Here is a 21,596-nt window from a genome sequence, read left to right on the forward strand (position 1 = left end):
AGCTGGATCCCATGACTCCAAGATCATCACTGAGTCAAAATCGAGAGTCAGAAGCTCTACTAATTGAGCCACCCATTGCTCCTCTACATCCTTTTAAAAGTTCCTCTGTTGGTGTGGATGGTGTGGAAGCTATACCTTAGCCTTTTATTCTTTATTGTCTACCCTCAAAATTTTAACATCTATTTCTAAATACTTCTAAAAATGTCTTAGTATTTCTGTCTCCCAAAGAACTTGAGGACCTAAGTAATTTTTATGTTGTAACTATTTACTGAAGATCTCTCATCTCGCCACTGCTCACTTTTCTTATTGTAGTTACCTAGAGTCTTCATTTTGATATAAAAAATAACAAAATCAGTAATATTAAAACTTATTAATTTCCCAACATTTTACCAAAGTCTGTATTGACCAGTGTTTCTGCCTTTTCGTTTCTTCCCTCTAGTTTCATTTTTCTTCTTTCTGGGGTGTCCTTTCAATGAGAGTCTGGTAGTAATAAACCCATAGTCTAGTCTTCTCATATTTGGACATATCTCTTTTTTGCTTGTATTCTTAAATGGTAGTTCATCTGGGTATATATCACTTAAAGTATACTTCAAATCTGAGGGCTCCTGTCATGTTTCTGTTACAGAAAATTTCTCCCCATCATGTCTCCAAATACTCCCTGTAAGGCACAGCTCCAGGTGCTCCTTTCCTCTCTGGCTCCATTCCATTACACCACAGGAATTGATAACTTGGGGTCACAGAACACAGGCAGTTTCCTTCCATTCTCTCCAGTCCCTTTTTCTGAAATTTCTATTAGACATATATATATATTTTTTTTAGGATTTTATTTTTAGGCAATTGCTACACCCTCACAAAACTCGAACTCATGACTCTGAGATCAAGGGTCACATGCTGTATCAACTGACCCAGCCAGGTGCCCCTCTATTAGAATATTTTGGAGCTTTGTGATCTATCCTCTATCTTCCTTCGTCTTTTCTTTTATTCACTTATTATTAGGAATGTCATACATACAAAAGAATATTACAAGGTGTACATTGTATACAGGTATAATTTATTGGTACTCATGTATTAAATAATCTGGTTGGAAAAAAAAATAAGACAGGCACCTGGGTGGTACAGTCGGTTAAGCATCTGATTCTTGGTTCATGATCTCAGGATCATGGGATTGAGCCCTGCATTGGGCTCAGCACTCAGTGTGGAGTCATCTTGAGATTTTCTCTCCCTCTCCCTCTACCCCTCCCACTTGTGCTCTCTCTCTCTTAAATAAATCTTTATTTTTATTGTTATTTTTAAAAAGATTTCATTTATTTATTCATGAGAGACACAGAGAGAGTGGCAGAGACATAGGCAGAGGGAGAAGCAGGCTCCCTGAGGGGAGCCCGATGCAGAACTTGATCCCAGGACCCTGGGATCACGCCCTGAGCCAAAGGCAGATGCTCAACCACTGAGCCACCCAGGTGTCCCAATCTTTTTAAAACATAAGCCTTTTAAACCTTCTGTTATAGCCTTTCCCATTGTTATTCCCATCTCTCACAAGAAATAAACTAGTATTCTGAATTTTGTGTATGTAAGTTCTTGATTTTTCTTTATAGTTTTACTATAGATGTATATATACCTAAAATATTTTTACACATTTCAAAAGTGCATACAGATGGTATACCCTTACTGGCTACTCACTCCATAGTGGCATCTTTTTTTTCTATCCCATATTTTTAAAAGAATGCCCTACTGTTTTATTAGAAGGTATGATATTTGCTGTAAATTATTTTCACATCCACTTATTTTTGTTTTATTTCTATTGTGTTTTAAAAATATCTTCCTGGGGACACCTGGGTGGGTTAGTGGTTTAGCGCCTGCCTTCATTCAGCCCAGGGTGTGATCCTGGGGTCCTGGGATTGAGTCCCATGTCGGGCTCCCTGCATGGAACCTGCTTCTCCATCTGCCTGTATCTCTGCCTCTCTCTGTCTCTCTGTCTCTCTCAAGTATGAATAATTTTTTTTAAATTTTTTTTAAAAAATAAAAATATCTTCCTGGTCTTTTCTTCATATTGGGGATATTTTTTTCATTTGCTCCTTTAAAAACAACGAACATATTTATTATATAACCTTTATTCAAATTCTTCTATTACTCCTGTTTATTCTGTGGTAAATCCTTCCTCCATTTGTGGACTTTGTAGATATCCTTGTTATTTGTTCTGTTTATTTTAAATGTATTTTAGAACTGGAGTTGCAGATTAATCTCAGGAGAGATGTTTCTGTAATTCTTTCCCTCTCTTTCTCCCTCTCCTTCTATTCCCTTTCTTGTTCCTTCTCCCTTCTCTTCTCTCTTCTGCTTCCCACCTCTCCTTGTCAAAACCTTGATTTTGCTTTTGCTCAATCTCTTGCAGGACTAGTGGCCAGCTTGACTCCATTCTTAGTCTTGAGGCTGGGACAATGTCTTTCAGCTTTCATAGCTCTGTAGCTGCATATAAATTCCAGCCTAGCAGACAGGTGACAAATCTTTTCCATTTTATTTCATCAGTGGGAGATGCACCCCTGCCACTGATTTCAAGCAGTGAGGCTGGCTCAGGTCTTCACCACTTTGAGAAACATTTTCACTCCAGCTGTCCTGCAAAAACTGGACTCCTGGCTGACCCTGCCTATTTCTGACCTGGAGGCTGGGAGGCCAACAGGGCATCCTCTTAGCTTTGTTCTCCTTAGCTTTCCTTTTCACATGTCATTTCTCATCTCTGGAGAGACTTACCTTGTTTTATTTATTATTTTAAAATATCGTATTTATTTATTTTAGAGAGAGAGAGACTAAGCAGGAAGGAGGAGCACAGGAGGAGAGAGAGAGAGTGGGAAAGAATCCTAAGCAAACTAGCAGACCACACTGACTGTAGAACCTGACATTGGGCTCGATCTCATGACCCTGAGATCATGACCTGAGTCAAAACCAAGAGTTGGAGCTTAACTGACTGAGCCATCCAGATGCCCTGCCACTTATCTTGTTTTAAAGCACAAATCTGTCTTAAAATTTCTCATTACGTGTTTTTCTTTCTATCTGGGGGAGAAAGAAGGTAGTGTTTGCACAATTTACAACATTACCCTGATATAAGTTCTTTTATCTTTGTATTCCCAATAATGAGCACAGCTCCTGCAGAAGTGATTGATGCATCAATGCAGACATGCATGACTCCATTCAAGGAGAAAATAATGCCTACCTTACAGGATTGTCTTGAGGCTTAAAAGTAGTTGGCTCTGACTCTCGTGTTTGGTGTTTGCATTTTTCAACTAGCTTTATTCCATCTGAGTTAGTACCTTGAAGGAATGTCTGATTGTTAGACAGGAGTTTGTGGGAGGAAAAAGATTGCACAAAACCTCCCTAATCTGAGCTGGTTTCTGCCTGAGGGCAGATTTTGGGAGAAGAGTCAAGTGACTTCATAATTGGAAGGGAGGCGTATACACCAGACTTATAAAGGAAGCCTCCTGGCTCTGGGATGGGAGAAGGCAGTGTGGGAAGGCTAAAGCCAGATCATCTGGGCTAGCATAAAGTGAGATGTACTGTGTAAAAGAATTCAGAAAAGTATAATCCTAAACCTATGATTCAGGGTTAGTAATCGGGAGACTTCCCTAACCTCTCTGTGGTCTGGTCTACCCATTCACAAATCAGGAGAGAGAAAGTGTGTGCTGCCTGAAACCCATAGCACATGTTAAAGGTTGGCTGAGAACACCCGTGAAGCATTTTCAGCTTCCTAGAGGGAAAAAGGGCAGCACAGGGTATATTAATTTTTAAGTGTTTTTCTATTAATATTATTAGTAAAAGCTTCAAAATATTATTTTTATGAGCCTTTCTGATTTAGAGGTGTTTATTATATGTGCTCTACAATTTGGTTATTTATATTGCTTTTCTTTAATTTTATTTTTCTCATATGTAATTTAAAGAATTTAATAGGAGAACTTGGTTAGGAACGGCACTAAACCTCACATTCTCTTTTTTACACACAGTAAAACTTAATCCTCTAGGGGTAAATATATTCTAAATATATTTGTATTCACTGTAAGGCAAAGCTCTGTTTGTCTCTACTCCCTCTTTGAGCCTGAGAAGAGTTGCCATCTAGGTGGTGTTTTTGGAGTAGCTGTTCTGAGTAGAGGCTAACCCAACAGCTGTGTCTAGCCCCTGGCATACCTGCCAACCTGTTGCCAAATCTGTTTGGCTGCCAGAATATCTCCTCAAATAAATAAAAATAAATGCATACATGGAGGAACCAGGCACTATGGAAATAATCTTGCTCAGTTTGGAGAGGGTTTTCAGGAACTGCAATTTTTAAGAACAAGAATTTGCCTCTGAACATGTTTTAATAATGGAAATTGAAATAGTTCTAAAGACGAAAGGAAGGTTAGTGTGTTTAAATACGTATAGAAAGATGTATTTCCTAATGTGAGGTGACAGGTATGAAATGAGACCACAAAATTGTTGGCATTTATAAATATATTATTTATATTCTTTCCTGAATCCAGGTACCATACTATGATTTTTATCCAACAGTTAAAAAGCTGTGAGCCCTGATAAATATAACCAAGAGTTATACATCCATCATTACAAAAAGAGACCCCCTTTCATTGCTTGGGTTAAGGGTCTGTCCACTGTCATTTTCACCCTGATTTCTATAAGGTTTTCATCTATAAAATTATATAAAGGGTTGAACTTGACTTTAATTCCTCAGAGTTGTAGGGTTTGCACCATTTTCTTCTGTCTTTAATCACTTTCATATATTTTACTGTGATTATCACAGAATAAGCCAGTGTGCTCTGAAGATCAGAATGTTCTAATCACTTGCCTGTGTTGCAACAGAGGCAATATTCCCATTCTGGGTCGAATTACGAATTGAGTAGGCCTAAAGCAGGAAAGCTGGCATTTAAGAATGCCTACCATGCACCAGGCTTTTTCAGGTTGTGTGTAACATATGTTCTGCACAACTGCCTTATGAAGTAGGAAGCACCTTCTCATCTCCATCTTTATTATTTATAAACACAGGCTTTAAAAGAAATAAACACAAGCTTAGAGAAGTCACACAATTGGTATGAAGGAAATTCCAACCCAGGTCTTCTTGACTTCAATGACCCCACAAGATCTTCGCTCTCCAATCTGAGGGCTCTGAGTGGGGTGGTGAGAAGGAGGCTTTCAGCTGTCTTTGTTCTTTTCCTTTCCATTAGGAACTTCTAGTGTGTAGATAGAACCAGAAGTGCACTTTAACTCACACTTTTGCTGTGGGGAGAGTTGGACTCTCCTTGAGAAGGAGCTTAAGTAGCCACTCTCTATCCTCCTGAGCAGTCCACTTTGCCAGCCCTGTGGACGGCTCTCTCCCCACAACAGCAGTGTCCCTCTGGCCACCTCTCAGGTTTTTAATTCTCAAAGGAAATCCTCATCCTTTAAACCTCTATGGTCTGTCAACAGATATCTACCAAAGGCCTATACTACCCAGGAGCCATAATAGAAAAGGAAAATGTAAGGAGAGAGAAATAATACATAGTTCCTGTCTCCCAGGAGTTTATAGTTTTGGTGTGTGTATATGTGTGTGTGTGTGTGTGTGTGTGTGTGTGTGTGTGTGAAGAGGGGAGGCATCCAAACAGGTCATTAACTACAATGTGACACATACCTTAGGAGAGCTGTGAAGCAAGGAAAAACGAGAACAGAGTAGAGCCAGAAATGCACTCTCTGTGGTATTTGGACCAGGCTTTTCAGAGGAGACGAGCTTTCTATTGAGTTCTGAAAGTTGAATAAGAAGTTAAGTAGTTGAAGAAGAGAAAGGAGAGAATTCCCCAACAGAGGAATTGTATGGATAAGGGCAGAGAGGAGTAAACTGGCAGGGAGTGGCATAGCATGGTGTGGCTGAAGTAGAGAGTGGGCAGCAGAGCAGTGAAGCATATTGGTTTCTTGTGACTGTCGTGATAAAGTACCAAAAACCAGGTGGCCCACAACAACAGAAATGCCTCCTCTCACAGTGCTGAAGGCTACAAGTCTGGAATCAAGGAGTTACCAGGGCAACATTCTGTAGTCTCTAAGGGTGGCTGTCTCATGCATCAGCCTAACTTCCAGTGGCTGCAGATAACCCCGGTGTTCCGTACTGTGTAGTTCCTGCATCCCAGTCACATGGACATTTTCTTCCTTGTATCTTTACATCATCTCCCTCTTTGTATGCCTGTCTCTGTATCCAAATTCCACCTTTTATTAAGGACATCAGTCATATTGGGTTACAATCTATCCTAATGATTTTTTTTTAACTTGATCACTATTGTAAAGACCCTGTATCTAAATAAGTTTACATTCTGAAGTACTAGGGGGTTAGGATTTCAACATCTCTTTTTTAGGGGGAGATCCAATTTAACCCATAACATAGAGTCAAGGCTGAAAAGGGAGGTTGAGACATATTGCAAAGAATCATTCATTCAATAAACATTGCCAGTCATATACTCTGTGCTGGACATTTTGCTGGAGAAAGGATAGTTCCTGTCCACAGATGTTCAAAGTTATTTGAGCTATCCTACAATGAACTTAGAGTGTAGAAACTCAAATAGCTTTATATCAGCTATTGCTCTGTGATTGGTCACCCCAGAATTGGTGGTTTAAAATAGGAATCACTCACTCTTGATTATGCATCTGCAGGTCACATGGGGGTCAGCTAATCTAGTCTGCATTCACCTGGGGAGGCTCTGTTTCAAGTATCTCTCATCCTCGTTGGATCAATGGGCTTGTTGGGATCTGCTCTCCTTATGACAGTGGCATGGAACAAATGGAAATAACCAAGGGTTTACTTCTCTTTATGTACCTTTGGTCCAAGCAAGACTTATGGCTTGGAGCTCCAAGCTTAGAGGGAACAACTATAAAGTCACATGGCAAGGGGGAAAAATATGTAAAAGGTGATGAACTGGGGGCAATTTACCATATGACTTTTGCAGTCAAATAGAACTGAAGTTATGCTTGATGGATGGATGGAGATTAGATAGGTAGCTAGGTAGGTAAGCAGGTAGGTAGGTAGGTAGATGGATAGATATTAGCTATCCACACTACTTCCTTTATAGTAGTAGGCAATAACTTGCTTCTCTAAAGTGTCTGATGCCAAACTTTCTCCTTTCTTTACTCCTTGTTCTTTCAATCTGCTGTTAATTTGTTGTCAAAGAAGTAAAAATCCAACATTTAATATAAGATGATAAGGACAAATAATGGTATAATATTTTCTCAGGAATACACTGAGGGACTTTACCTAACCTGGTGGTGGATATTACTTAATCCATCACACTGAGGAATTTCAGGCATCTGCAATAGACTTCTCACTCCCTACATAGACAGTCTCACAGGCATAATCTTCTCACTGCCCTACATAGACAGTCACCTACTTTCCCTGTATGTAAAACAATTATGATGCTAAGGATACAAAACTGTCTCTGTACTTATTTCTCTTTAGCAATCATCACCAATTGAGGATGATGTTAAGGGCTGCCAGGATGCCTTGTAGAAATGGAGATTAAATCTAGGCTTTGGGGTCAGGTCCACTTCTGAGCTCTGACAACATCTTTATGCTGTCAGGACTTACTTGGTACTCTGCCCCCATCATTATTGTCACTAATATCATCCTCCCACTAGTAAATGTGTACTCAGCCTCACTGCCATGGCAGCTTCCACAAACCTGAAGTGTGAAGCCCTTTCTGGACTTCCGTTGGCAATTGAATTATAGCTTAAACCATACCAACTCTTGATCTGTGAAAAAGACAAGGACCTGGATGCCACTGTGCTTTAACAGGCAGAAACACACATTTGCTTTTATGGAGAAAAAATTTTTAAAGAAGGAATAAATGACTCTTTATGTTCACTTTTTTTTGTTCACTTCTAATAACTGTAATTTTTTCCTCTAATTTTAAAAGTAAAGCATGATCATAGACAATTGGGAAAATTCCAGAAAGACATAAAAAAAGAATAAAGACCATCCATAATACCACCACCTGGGGATAATCATAGTTAACATGTTGGCAGGGTTTTTTCATGCCATTCTTACATATACATAAATACATATTTTATGTAAAATTAGATCACAGAGAATAGATGCATTACTTTTATTCATCTTTAATATTGTGGGCATTAACCCAGGTCATTTTTATTAAATATTCCTGAGGAACATGATTTTTATGTCTGTAAGCTGGTCCAACAAATGAATTGATACTTTTTTCACTTTTATATTTCTGGTTATCACATTTGTTATCCATGAGTCAAAAAATAAAGGCCTCGTTTTAAGGATATCGACTGCTAAGATGTTAACCTTCCATTCTCAGTGTTTGCCATAACCTATGTCCCCCAGAAAGGAAAGCCTGTGGCAGGGGGTGTGTGTGCTATTAATTTATTGGAAACACAACTCAAGAAAGCAAGAGTCAGGGGATGAGGAGGAGGACAGGGAGAGAGATGCAGGGAAGAAAGGAGAGACCACACAAAATGTATTATCAAGCTGGTCCCGTCATCACTGGACAAAGATTCACAACACAGAGTGTTAATTCTCCTGCACTTCAGTGTTGCACACACACGGACATCGGGTGGAGTGTCTGGTCACTTGTGTGAGGCAAGACCTGGTCAGATTTGGTGTGCATGAAATCGTGGGAGCTGGGGCAGAGTGTCAGCAGAAAAAGAAACAGGCAGATCTCAAGTGGTACACAAGAGGTGTCTGCTATAAGGCCTGGTCTACTCTATGTTTGCTACTTTATGACTACTTAAACCACAAGACAAGATATAGAGGAAACCCCAATAAATGTTTAAAAGAAATATTTTATTGTTAGTTTTGCAATGTTAGGAGACTGAGGGCAGGGGAGTAGAAAACCAGAGGCGAGGTTTTGATGTATCATATCCTAGTAGGGCATTCACAGCCACCTGCCATTTCTTTCCTTCGAAATCCTCCTAAAAATAACCACTCTGGGATGCCTTTCTTTATTTTCCCTGAATGAGCACTGTTTGCCTGGTTCTCCCTTGGCATTTTTGCACTGTCTTCATACTGCGGTCATGACAATATGTAGGATGGATTCTTAGCTTAAAAGGGTAGAAATTCCCAGGTATGACTGTTTATATATATATATATATATATATATATATATATATATATATATATATAATATGAATGTACTCAAAATTGTGAAGTAATCTAAAACAGAATTTTAGAGCTAGGGGCACTTCATTTCAATGCATAAATAGTATCAAATCCCCATTCTGTAAATAGCAACATTTGGGGCAGTTCTGTGGACATGGAGATAAATTTGGTATGGCAGCAGGGCTAGGAATAAGGTAGCAAGCCCAAGTATACAAGTGTTTTCTCCAGCAAATACTGTTTGATCACCTACTCATTCATGCTAAGCATGAGTGATACCTGAATCAGATACAACCCTTTATTTCACCTTTATTTCACCTTTATTTCAAAGGTTTTACAGTGGGGGAAAAAAAAGAGCACCCTCTACATTTGTTATGAACTCCAACGTTCTTTAACAGATATTAACTAATTAGCTGTTTACAATAAATAACTTGGGAAATGGAGGGTAAGCCTTCGAGCTCTGGATTAAGAAAGATGTAGCTTCCACTTTGGTTTTTCTACCAGTGGTTGTGGGGTGGAGGGCATTCCAAGCCTCGCTCCACTCACATAAAAAGGAAAATAGTGATATGTGAACTTCGTTGAGAGAATAAAATAATATATGTAAAGCACCTAGTACATTGCCAAATGTATAGTAATTCAATGAATATTAACTGTTTTTACATTGTTCTGATTTCACATTGAATTTAAATGTGTTGTTCAGTATCATGTGTCAGAGCCAAGACTAGAACTCTTGTTTTCTGCTTCCCAGTCTAGCGATATTTCCTCTGAGATATAACATTGAAGAGTATGGAGCCTAGCTCCAGACTTGCAACCCTAACATCTAGCACAACGTTCTTCCTATAATGGATAGTCAGTAAATACTGTTGAATAATGAACTGGCAGCAGACTCCACGTCAAATTATAGAGTTGCTAATGTATAATAAAAATAACATGTATTTCAGTGCTTTGCTTGGCATTGCTTTAGAGAATATTAAAGACACCAAACATAGTTTGTTCTCTTGGTCAACCATCTGGTGACAAAAACTGTAGGTGCTCAGATCATGAGCAAATCCTTCAAGGACACATTTTGCTTGAGTAGAGTGGGCCTGAGCAAAGAGATGTTGAGCAGATAGTTCCAGTTCTCATCATTAGGTGGAAAGCAGGAGGTGATGGGAGTGGCTGAAGGAAGAAAAAGCTTTTTGCTTTGGGCTAAGGAAAAGAGCTATGGCTGACTCCAGAGCCCAGGCAACAGGGAAGGGGGAGCCATTCCTGGATCACCAGGGTCTGACTGAGTGAATCTATAATAAGCAGGGTATGTCCATGCAGGTGGGAAACGTACAAGTTATTGAAGTCTAGCCCAACTGGAACCAAAGGACAGGTGCTTCCCTGAGAAGAAGCCAGTGGGAATGGAACCCATAGCCTTAAATGTTTACTGGTGCTTATTCTCTGGCAAATAATTGTTCTGGAAGAGCACATTGTTGGAATTTTTCTATCTCATAACCAATTATTGCTACAGTGGACTTTCTAGTCACCATTTTTTGAGTACCTATGATATGCCATGGATTGTATATACATTACCTCATTTAATCCTTTGGATTCTTTTACTTCCATGGCACACTGGAGCTGAATTTGTTATGTTCATGCTTATATCCCCAGTGCCTAAAACAGTACCTGGAAGAGTAGGTCTCAATAGTTTTTGCTGGATGTATGAAGAAAATAGATAATATTATCCAACCTTAGAGCTCAGAGAGGTTAAGTGACTTGCACATGCTAGGAAATGGGGGGATGGGGTGGGCAGAGACTGGAACCCAGATCTATCAGATCCCAAGTCCTGCCCTCTCAGCCACTCTTACTGATTTCCCTGTCTTCCTGTTTCAAAGCAGATCATATATCACCACCAAAAGTACCCTAAACACTATCTTCATCTGTCACTTCTCAACTAAAAAAAGTCCTTGGTATTTCTCAGCTGCTTTAAGATAATGTTCAGACTCCCTTGCCTACTGTCCCAGGTCTGTTAAAATCTGATCTTCATGTTATCTACCACAGAAAAACTCTAGCCCAATATTTTCACTATCCCTGGAACAGGGCTTATGCATTTCTGTCCTCGATCTTACTGCCTTTATATATGTCATTGGAAATTACCAATTCATCCTGCCCACCTCTCTGGGTCCCCTCCAGCCCTTTAGGATTCAGCAAAAGTTGTACCTCTTCAATGAAGCATTCTGACTATCTCAGCATGCAATAATTTCTCATTTCCCAGAAATTACAAATTTCTCATTATGTGCCCTACTCTTTAGGCAGTTAAATAATGTTCCTTATCATTCCCAGTCTTTATTATATTCCTATTTCTCTACGACTCAACTCTCTTTCTACTGAGAGCAAGGAACATGGCCAGAAGCAAGCAAAACAAACAGTATATCTGGCATATAAGATTATCAGTTGAATGGTTAATGCAACTAAGTATTTTAGGTTACACTGGCTAGATGACATATATTTCATATACATATACATATATATACACATACATATATATGAGGCTATTGATTTAGAACAAAAAAGGGCTAACTCTCATACTCAGTACTGTAAAATATCCTATCCCTTTTCTCTTTCTTTGCCTCCTCATCCTTTCCTTTCAAGAGGGTCCTTTTGTGTCCCTCTTGCAGTGCAGAGAGTGACACTGTTGGAAGATAGCATGCAGGGTCAGAGACAAAAGTGAGACAAATGCAAAGTCACATCAGCCTTGAGGCTGGACTAGAGTTCAAGGATCCTGGCCAAGATTTCAAGCTGACTCCTTTCAAGAACTATGGCAGATTTTGCTGCAAGATTACTGCTGATGATACAGTTTCTCAATGACTTCAACAGAGACATGATGGAATGCCAGGCCAAGTAAGGGACTGGCACCATGAAAAGCAATGTTTAGAAAAGATGGTTATTTATCAACTTTTGTTAATGCAAAACCAGTGATACTCTTCTTATACTCAAGAAGGGAGGATCATTCAGACTAAATACTACTGTTTCTTCCAAGTCAATCAATTGTTAGGGAAATGCTAATGAATCTGGCTAAATCTGCGCTGCCTTAGAGGGGCGATAGGGAAGAGATGTCTCCTTCCTGCATTGGCATATGTCACCACAACAAATTAAAAGCGCCCAAGTCCATTCTCAGGAGGGCCATTTCTAACCCTTTGGGGGCAAGAGAATGATTTGTGCTGAGCAGTCGCTCAGCAGCAGCTGTTTCTATTCCCAGAGGAATCCCGTTGCTCCAAGGGAAAAAAGAAATACCACCGAGAACAATCTCCTGAAGATTGTTCAGGAAGGAGTCTGAGGCCTCCACCATGTGAAACAGAGACACACACCTGAGATCCTAATAGCTGCTCTGGAAATGCTTTTCAGTTAGTTGTTCAGTTAAAAACAAAACAAAACAAAAACGATTCCCTTTTCTTTGAACAATAAAAGCAAATTAGGGACCTCGAGATACTCTGACAGGGAAAGCCCCCTGGAAAGAAAGCAAGTGTTAAGTATTACACTGCATTTGATTACTGCTGACTTGTGTTCTTGGGCACAGTGAAGGGGACTAGATACAACTGGAGCAGAATGCAAGCTCTTTGTGGCAGGAACTATGTCCTGTTAACCTTTATGCCCTCTGCTTCTGGAACATAATAGACACTCAGAAGGGTTTATGGAATGCATTTCTGTTTGCACAAGTCAATAAATGGGCTAAGAAATGAAAAAATGTAGTTGTCTTTTTCTATCTTGGTTCTTCTTGAATATTATTTTAGAATATTGTTACAGACCCCCTCCTATAACACTCACATTTACAGTAATTAACACTTAATGTTTCCTGAATTCTCTATGGCTTCCAAATACCTGGACCATAATGGACTAAAGCATGCATGTTTACTCAGAGGTTTTTTTTTTTTTTAAGATTTTATTTTATTCATTTATGAGAGACACACAGAAAGAGGCAGAGATATAGGCAGAGGGAGAAGCAGGTTCCCTGTGGAAAGCCTGATGAGGGACTCAATCCCATGACCCCGGGATCATGACCCTGAGCCAAAGGCAGACACTCAACTACTGAGCCACCCAGGTACCCCTTACTCAGAATTTTAAAATAAAACACTCTGCCCTCTGCTAAAAACAAAAAACGAAAACTGAAAAACTACACAATTATGATGTGACCTCTAAATGTTAGTTGTCAATATCCAGACTGGGCGGGCTTCCTTGACTATGACCACTAATAAAAAACACTCTGTGCTACTACCTTCAGGAGCTGGAGGATGCTCGCCAGATTTGCAGGAGATTTTCACACTGCTCTGGCCTCTCTCCTAGCTTCTGGGAGCAGCGCTCCAATACCTTGTAATGCCATTACTGTCACTCCCAAACAAGCTCAGAAATATGTACTAAGAAATGAAATTTTCTGCAGACATTCCTTCATCTAAGCCTTCCAACTCACAAGGATAGAAGGTTCTATCAAGCAAGTCAATTTTGTCTTAAAGGCAAATAAAAAGTTATTGGCACAAGGTTTCAAATATCTCAGGGAAAGTAATACCTGTAGCACAGTTTAAAACCCCCCCCCCCCCAAAAAAAAGGTGACTGGTTTTAGGTACAACTTGAAGAAAATGAAAATACTTTCCATGTAACTCCTTAAGCATTCTTTCATTCTTGGAGGTGCCCTAATCTGATTACTTCTTTTTTTTTTTAAAGATTTTATTTATTTATTCATGAAAGACACAGAGAGAGGCAGAGACACAGGTAGAGGGAGAAGCAGGCTCCATGCAGGGAGCCTGACACGGGACTCGACATGGGACTTGATCCCGCGACTCCAGGATCACGCCCTGGGCCAAAGGCAAGTGCCAAACCGCTGAGCCACCCAAGCATCCCTGATCTGATTACTTCTTAAAACCAAAAGAATTACTTGTAATCACTTGCCTCAAAATTCATGTCTAAGGTTTTGAGAAATTGTGTGCCTCTGTGACTGTAATGGCAAGAGTATACGCACGGTGAACAGACTTAAGTTCCAGTTCACATCCTTGCACTACTGTCCTTAATGTTGACAGGAGAATCAAAGCTGCTGAGGCAACAGGCAGGAGAAGCTGCCCACTTTTCCTATGTGTGTGATTCTAACGATGGGCAAATGCACCCACAGTGTATTCTTATTGCACAGGAAAGCACTTCCTTCTATTACATGCCCAGATGTCGGTGGCATGAGATCCTATGAACCAGGGTTTAGAAAAGAAACCTGTGAGAAGGCAAAGTAGATATAGAGACCCATTCTCTTCCTTCCCCATGTGGTTAATTTCCCCTCCCTGGCAGGTCTCTGGTTGGCTTCAACCAAAGGGGAATAAGCTAGAACACTTTTAGGATACTGTGGATGGTTTTACCACCAGCTGTGCTTACCTAAGCAAAATGAATTGGTTAATTGAAGCAATTACCTGGCAATTCAAGCCCAAATACCTCCCTGTGAGAAGCAAAGGAGGATAATTTGGAGTTTTTGCCAAATTGAGCTAACTGAATACATCCTGAACACCGATTTAAAGGTTGAGTTAGGACCCGGGGTGGGGTGGGGGTGTGGACAAAACCAGCCTTCTTCAAGGGCTTACTCTGAACTGTGAGGACATGTGTATATGTTAAGAGTAAGGAAAATCTATACTCCTGAATTAAAATATTATCTTTTTTAAAAGTACACCTTCAGGTATACTTTTATACTAATATAACACTGTGTGTTAACTATATTAGAACTAACATTTTGAAGATTAAAAACGAGTGAGGAAGATCTAGTTTAGTGGTTCTCAAATATTAGCAAGCATCAGACTCCCCAATAGAGTTTGTTAAAATTCAAATTGCTGGGCTCCACCTCCAGAATTTCTCGTTCACTAGGTCTAGTATAGAGCCTGGGAATGTGGATTTTTAAAGATTGTATTTATTTGATAGAGAGAAGGAGCCAGGGGCGGGGGGGGGGGGTGGGCGGTAGGGGCAGAGGGACAAATAAATTCTGCTGAGCGCGGAACCAGATACAGGATGCAGGGCTTGATCCTAGGACCATAAGATCATGACCTGAGCTGAAGTCAGACGCTTAACCAACTAAGCCACCTAGGCATCCTGGAATGTGCATTTTTAACAAGTTCCCATTTGATGTAAATGCTGCTGGTCCAAGGGACCACATTTTGGGAACAACTGAATTAGTCATCTCTTTCTCTCTCTCTCTCTCACACACTCTCTCTCTCTCTCAGGAGGATGAAAGCAATGTGAGGCTTCCTATGGCAATTACATTTTCTCCCATCTCTCGAAAATCCAAACCACTACTAATATTAGTAGTATATATATTTGTTCATTTAACAAGCAAGTGTTTTGTTGAGCATCCACTGTGTGATGCTTATCTTGGTGATACAGAGATAAAGACCAGTCTTTATCCTTAAAGGGGCTCCCAGTCTGCTGAAGAGACAGTCACAACCAGATGAAGATGAGGATGAGGCAGCATGAGAAGTGATACCACAGAAGTAAAGACTGGGTGCCATTGGGAACACAGAAACTCCAGGGAGACCAGAGGTCATCTACCCCTCTGCGCACAGTAGGTTTTCAGCGTAGGAACGCATTGCTGTCGATTCAGCAATTATATAGATACTATATAGTGACTCAATCTGCTCAGTGGAAAATGTACTGAAGAAGTAGCTTGTTTCAAATTGACTCCTGAATCGGAGCCAAAGGAAAAGAACTTTTAATCATCACAAATCTGGTCTGAATTTAGGCTGGCAGATTTTGAAATGAAAAAAAAAAAAAAAACTGAATCCTATTATCAACTCCTTGAACCTGCTACTTCCTCATAATCAGTAGCTTTTTCACGTTACTGAAAAGCAACTGTATTTGAGGAGTAGTTATTTTCGGGTGAACAAAGTTATCAGGTATTAAAATAGATGAAGTTCTTCCAACTCCTTTGACAACAGCTCTGGGCAGCAAGGTGCTGGTTCACAGTAGCATTTTTGTTATGCAGATAGTCCCATGCAGCTCATTTTTGAAAGACTACACTCACATTCACGGCTACCATGTGGCCTGGTGAAATGGAATAGGTACTAGCTTGTTTAGCGAAAGTATTAAAAAAATAAGAGTAAATAGACCTTTTCATGAATTCAAAACGCAAAGGAGGGGTTCTGTGTTCCTTAATTTAGGGCAATATGCCAACATTTATTTTTAATAATACTTTGCTAGTTCAATTAAGATAGGTTAAAAAAAATCATTTGCTAAAATTTGTTCACCAATCTTTCAGAAAGGCTTTTTCCTTTGGTTTTGGGACTCCTTAGTTTAAACAGATTTATTTCTAACTTTTCTTTCTGCATTAGTCAATGAATAAAATAGAAGACCATGTATTTCTTCCTTTTAGCAAGTACACAAAATTCTCCATTCTGTGCCAAGACGAGTTTTTGAAGGTATACTAGGGGAATAATGCTGAAGTTATAAACAGCTGTGACATGTAGGTAAATTAAAAGACAGTGAGGGGTGGCTCAGCAGTTGGGCGCCTGCCTTTGGCTCAGGTCATGATCCCAGGATCTAGGATCAAGTACCACATCAGGCTCCCTGCGAGAAGCTGCTTCTCCCTCTGCCTGTGTCTCTGTGTCTCTCTCAGTCTGTGTCTCTCATGAATAAATAAATAAATCTTAAAAAAAAAAGCGAGGCAGATTAAGTTCTACTTTTCTAAGATTGGATGGAACTTACAATAAACGATTACCTCACTTTTATATTATATAGCAACTTTCCCTTTGATTGGTAAAACAATGTCCTAATTTACAAATAAGTAATGTTATAAAAATCTGTAAGCCAGTTGTGTCAAACAGAATGCTTTTCCCACAGAAATATGTTATAAATTGTGTTCTATCCAGATAAGCCCACATAAGCATTTTTCATTCATAACTTACATATTGTACTGAAATATAGGGGAAGATATTAAGTACCCTAGATTTATAAATAATTTTAAAAGCAATGCTTTTGAATAAAAACTCTAAAGTTTCATCTCAGGATACTTGAGGGAAAGAAGGTTTCATGAGAAGTCAAAATGGTAGATAAAAACGTTTGGTGAAGATGTTGACGTGAGATCCTGGAACTATGAATACCTTAGTATTTGATGGCATTTGTCATTTATAAGATTATGTCAAAATATGTGTCTGATATAGCATTAAATATCCTGTTTACATATCGGCCATGGTTACTGTTGAACTTTAGCTTAGTATAGTTTATAAATACACTGTATATAGAGAGAATGAAAAGTCCTCCTTTCTGAGGTGGTGGTGATCATCAAACAAGCGAAGCATTCACTTGTAGGCCTTCTTTCTGTTATGTTTCTTTATATGATCATCTGATAAATAGTAACTTCTCCACTGGTCGACAGATCCAAGAAGGCAGATATCTTATAAGATTTTGCTAAGCATTGTATCCCCAGCACTTAGCAGAAAGCCAGCTATATAGCTATTTGAAGGTATTTTTTGAATGAGTATATGAATAAATGAAGAAGGAAAAAAGGATTAGCCTAAAGAATATAGAATTGTGTTAGGGGTCCCTGGGTGGCTGAGTGAGTTCAGTGTCTGCCTATGGTTCTAGTGTTCCCAGGGTCCTAGGATAGAGCCCTGTGTTGTGCTCCCTGATCAGTGGGGAGTTGGCTTCTCTCTCTCCCTCTGCCTCTCCCCACTGCTGGTATTCTCTCTCTTGTGCTCTCTCTCTTACTCTCAAATAAATGAATAAAATATTTAAAAAAAAAAAAAGGAATATAGAATTGTGTTAAAAATATAGATGTAGGGGCACCTGGGTGGCTCAGTGGTTGAGCATCTGCCTTCAGCTCAGGTCGTGATCCCAGGGTTCTGGGATCAAGTCCCACATAGGGCTCCCTGCAAGGAGCCTGCTTCTCCCTCTGCCTATGTCTCTGCCTCTCTCTGTGTCTCTCATGAGTAAATAAGTAAAATCTTTAAAATATATAGATATATATATTGAAAATGAGTGTCTGAAATTACATTTATTATTAATCTTTGTGTAGCCAAAGATAGGAGAGTCATATTTTTATACCCCAAAGATTGGGGTATAAAAATAAATTTTCCCAAGGATGAGTACAGTTGGCAAGATAGTTTTATTTGGTGAAAATCAAGTAGTTAGGTCTGTCCAAGCATATTTGGTTGTTGTTTCAAAATAAGAGGGATTGGGATTGATCAGCCTTGGGAGTTAAGGGGCAAAGAAGGCCCCTGCAGGTATAATCAGTGGTGTGCATTCCAATGGTAGAGCAGTAGAAGAAGTCTGAATGGTGTACAGGTAATTGGTTGGCTGGAAGCATTACCTGTAGAGAATTAAAAAAAAGAAAATTTAAAAAGAAAAATCAGTCTGCTTTTTTATATACTTTTTCTATTATACACCTGCAATTCTAAAAAACATCAGTAATAAAATATTCCGTTGTAATAGATCATTTTTATCTAAGTAATAAAAAAATCTGCAGTTATTGTTGTTTTAATTTAGTTACTGTTGTTTTTAATTACTTATCTTTTAATAAGTTTTGTAGTCTAAGTGGAAGTTAATTTCAGAGAACTTCAGGTTGTATACATTGGGTCCCCAACAAAGATGGCCTTGCCTACAAATACTTGCTTTAAGAGTGAATTTTTAAGAGCAAATTTGGAATTATCTGATTCATTTCAGGTATAATTTGTACCCCTCACCCCTGAGGTTCTATATATTTCTTCCTTTAAATAGCAGATTTTGAAAAAGCAATGTTAACACAGGAAGTAAAAACTTGAAGAAACAGAACCTGAGTTCTGAGTTCTGGGCTAAATATTTTCATGCACAAAGTTTTCCTTAATCTGGATTCTATGGAGAGGACCTTACAGGGACTTGGAACCTACTGACACAAATGCAAAAACATACGTGTGTGTGTGTATGTGTATTTTTAATAAGAGGTTCCATAAGTGTCATCAGAGAGGTTTATGACCACACAAATATTAAGAGCCACTGGGATAAAGTGTATCCAGGGTATCTTTTGCATTCTCCCATGTTTTATAATGAGGAAGAATGAGCAAGTCAAATGAGGAAACATTTTCCTATGAAAACATTTAAGTTACAAGTATAGTCATATATGAAGTATATGGTATATGCATCTTAATTATACAATGTCACTTTGCAAAAGGTGAATTGGAAATCTAAGGAGGTTTATTAATAAAGAGCAAAAAAAAAGGATAAATAAATGTTCCTACCCACTATATATAATACATATAATGGATTGCATGATACTGAATATCATCATTTTGCTGTATTTAAACAAAAGTCTGCCCTGCAACTTTGTGGATAAGAAGATGTCATATCAGACCTGGGGTTAGAATCATAAAATTTTAGCATGGAAGTGATAGTGGCAGAGTCTGAACTTTGTTCCGACTTCTAGCACTGACCTTAAGCTGAGAAGATATAAAAAAAAAGTTGCTTTATGATTTGTCTCTAAAAGAATGATAATAATTGAAAGGTGTTGGGTGTTTACTATCTTTTGGACACATGGTTTTATGAATGATCTCATTTATTATGATAATCTTACCAGATAGATAACATTATAGGCCCTATATTACATATAAGGAACCAAGACTTAGGGAAAGTAACTTATCCCAGATAATACTGGGTAAGGGTGGAAAATGAGAATTCTAACTCAGCCTCCCTCTGTCCAGAGCCGGCTCATTTAATGACCGCTTAAACCTGTTATGATATAACTTGACTTTATGTTTTCAAAAAATTGTATTACCAGAGCTTCGTGACAGAACTAGTCCTATCCCAAGTTAATAAGCACCTATCCTTTGCTTAAATACTTCCAGGTAAGGAAATTCTACCACTATCACCAATAGCCCACTATGGTAACAAACTCTTCCCTAAAGGAAACCATTATTGAATGTTTGTGGAATTTTAACAATAAAGTAGGCACTGCCTCAAATATCACTCTAGACAATTACTTCCCAGATCATTGATTTCATGAACACAAAAACAAAATGACTGGGATTAATAAGAACAAATCTGGGCAGGATATAAGTGATCACAAAGAGGAGCCTGTGTGTGTGTGTGTGTGCTGCGTGTGTGTGTGCTGCGTGTGTGTATGTGTGCTGCTAGAGGGCATTTTGAAAAATCATTTCACTATTCCTTGATATAAATATTTTGGATTGGCAGCAAGCAGATGTTTAGCCTGGGATTTCCAGAAAGTAGAGACTGCCTGATACAAGGACTTACTGAACATATTTTACTGGGGAGTGTGATCCCAGGGATTGAGCAAGCAAAGGATGAAGAACCAGTATGAGGATGTATTATCAAGCTGGACACTGTTTTAGGTGATGAGCTGGCTGCTTATTTCAGCAAACCACCTAAGGAGCTCTGGCTTACACATTTCAGGGTCCTTTGTCAGAGGATAAAAAGGGGAGAATTTATTCATGGGCCCCTATCTCCCATTGGGCAAAGATTTACCATGGGGTGTTTAATCTCTCATTCTTTCTGGGTTTTCGTGTACACAGAAATTTCAACCAAGAAGTCTCTGGGTGGGAGGAGAGATGTAAGAGGCCCAGAGCAAGGCACTGTCAGAATGGATCTGTGCGAAGCTGGCTGGATCCAGCTTAGAACTGATTGCTCTTGCAGTGTCTAAAATATACAGGTAGGCTCAGAGGATTTGAAATGGTACATGGGAGATGTGATATAGAAAGTAGCATTATTTTTTCACAGATTCCTTTGCTGAACTCCTTTGTTTTTCTTTGCTGAGCTCCTTTCCTATAAGGACTTCAATGTCCTATCTATCATATTCAGTGGGCCTAGCAGAAGAGTCTTAAGCTTTCATTATCTGTTCATTCTTGTAATATTTAGGTTTTACTAATATTCATTGAGTGTCTCAGGCCTTGTGAAGGGAACTGGGGATAGAAATATAAATATGATAAAGAGATTCTCCTCTGTCATGAAGCACTGTATTATCAAGTCTGTGCCCACCTCAGGACTAGCACACAGTAGGTATTTTTTAAGGAAGGAAAATGGTCTTCTAATACAATCAGTATTAAGTGAGTAGTAAGTACTATGGAGGTCTTAAAAGACCAGAGGGATGTCCCACTAGATAAACCACTCTGTCATCCTTGCAGGAAATCTCTTACCCACTGGCTATAAGGGCTTATGTCTGCCCTGGGAGTAAAGACTGTTTACTTTATTATAAATGTACTGCCTTGGGATAAGGAGGATGAAATTTAGACAGATTTCTATACTTTTCTGTAAGGTGCCTCCTAGGCATAAGAGAACATTCTGAGGAGCTGGAATCCAGGAGCATCACCAGCAGCGGGCCACACCTACACACAACCTGGCAGTCTTCCCAGGCAGGAGGTGGAAGATGCCCTGTCTTATTGCCAGTGCTCTTTTCTTGAGCATCCCACTGGCCAAACAACCACCAGCTGACTCTACCCAAAATGCCCGGTTTCAGGAGCCAACTTGTCTCAGTACTTCCACAGAAGCACTCAGGGGGGAAATACATTGATTCATTAAAATCTCTGATACA

This window comes from Canis lupus, chromosome 23 (genome assembly GCF_048164855.1).
Source record: "Canis lupus baileyi chromosome 23, mCanLup2.hap1, whole genome shotgun sequence".
NCBI classification, from domain to species: Eukaryota; Metazoa; Chordata; class Mammalia; order Carnivora; family Canidae; genus Canis; species Canis lupus.